General features: G+C 36.8%; 1 long non-coding RNA gene across 1 annotated transcript; it reads left to right on the top strand.

Moving 5' to 3' along the window:
* Positions 1 to 488: 488 nt before the first annotated feature.
* Positions 489 to 1,150, top strand: LOC124284986. Its single transcript, XR_006900687.1, has 3 exons — positions 489 to 519; positions 877 to 958; positions 995 to 1,150. It is a non-coding gene; the product is annotated as an uncharacterized LOC124284986 (long non-coding RNA).
* The last annotated feature ends 569 nt before the right edge of the window (positions 1,151 to 1,719 follow it).

The following is a 1,719-nucleotide window of genomic DNA, read 5'->3' as shown; positions in this document are numbered from 1 at the left end:
TGTCAAAACTCATTTTGAACTGAACCTTGTAAATACAAAAAGTATAGCACTCTTTCAGCATGTACTTTATCAAGGTGTGGAAGCCAATTCTGTGGCAGCTAGATCTCCAGTATGCATCATTTTCATGAACATTCACCTGATTCGAATAAATGACAGGGTAGATATTAAGGCTTGCTAAAAAATATGCTAATTGGAAATATCATCAGTGGGAAGAAAAATTATCAATATGAAAAATGTGTCATTTAAGATATCTTACTCAAACTATTGCGATGAAATAAAGTTTAAATTTACACGCACTATTATTTTTCTTCATTCACGGGTCACTTCTAAATTATGTTCAGAACACTGTTATTGTTAGTCATAACAATATGTTGTTGATTTTTACGGACATTTGGTACAATGTTTGCTCAAAATTGCTTCTCGAATAATTATCAAATAATTAATCAATATTTAGTTAACAATTACCAATCTCTTTGATCAGTATCAACAGCAAGCCCTGGCACATATGGCTATTAATAGGTGGTCTGAATGGTGGCCCTGGCACATATGACTATTAATAGGTGGTCTGAATGGTGGCCCTGGCACATATGACTATTAATAGGTGGTCTGAATGGTGGCCCTGGCACATATGACTATTAATAGGTGGTCTGAATGGTGGCCCTGGCACATATGACTATTAATAGGTGGTCTGAATGGTGGCCCTGGCACATATGACTATTAATAGGTGGTCTGAATGGTGGCCCTGGCACATATGACTATTAATAGGTGGTCTGAATGGTGGCCCTGGCACATATGACTATTAATAGGTGGTCTGAATGGTGGCCCTGGCACATATGACTATTAATAGGTGGTCTGAATGGTGGCCCTGGCCAATAGGTGGTCTGAATGGTGGCCCTGGCACATATGACTATTAATAGGTGGTCTGAATGGTGGCCCTGGCACATATGACTATTAATAGGTGGTCTGAATGGTGGCCACATATGACTATTAATAGGTAGTCTGAATGGTGGCCCTGGCACATATGACTATTAATAGGTGGTCTGAATGGTGGCCCTGGAAGATATGGCTATTAATAGGTGGTCTGAATGGTCTTCATGGTTTATCAACAAGCCCCATTCCCCAGTGCCTTCAATCAGATCACAGATATAGGAATTATGTCCATATAAATACACCCTTAACAATGATGATGATGATTTGGAAATTTTACGTGCGCTTTCCAGCATGATGCATATTTTGCACACAGCCCCATTAACCATGTTATGAGTTCAATAGAAATAGAAGAGTTAAATAGAATCAAAGTATGAAATCATGTGACCAACAGTAAAATGAATTTGCCTACTGTCATATTAACAACTAAGAAAACATCCAAGTTTATTAGATCCTATATGACCGATATCTGAATGAGGTTCAATAATTTGATCCATCTACACATGACTATTCTTCATGAGCATGGCTGGTAACATTTGCTGAACATATTCTTTTCGTTCATGATTCTTAAAGGCAAACATACAAATGAATTAGGGAATCTATACCCACAAATGAATGAATAAAATAATTCAAGTAGGTTACTACCAACAGGTATTCAAAAGAAATATATCTATTTATATAAACTAATGTATGAGAATACATTTCTAAATGAAAAAAGTTAATGATGCATTACACTTGCATCACTTCAGATTTTCCATCCAAGTAAGGCTGACATGACATGATTTGACTGTA

The sequence above is a fragment of the Haliotis rubra genome, unplaced genomic scaffold, assembly GCF_003918875.1.
Source record: "Haliotis rubra isolate DU_JTF1 unplaced genomic scaffold, ASM391887v1 Scf35, whole genome shotgun sequence".
NCBI classification, from domain to species: Eukaryota; Metazoa; Mollusca; class Gastropoda; order Lepetellida; family Haliotidae; genus Haliotis; species Haliotis rubra.
Note: the sequence above shows the minus strand (reverse complement) of the source record. Positions and strands in the feature narration are given on the sequence as shown.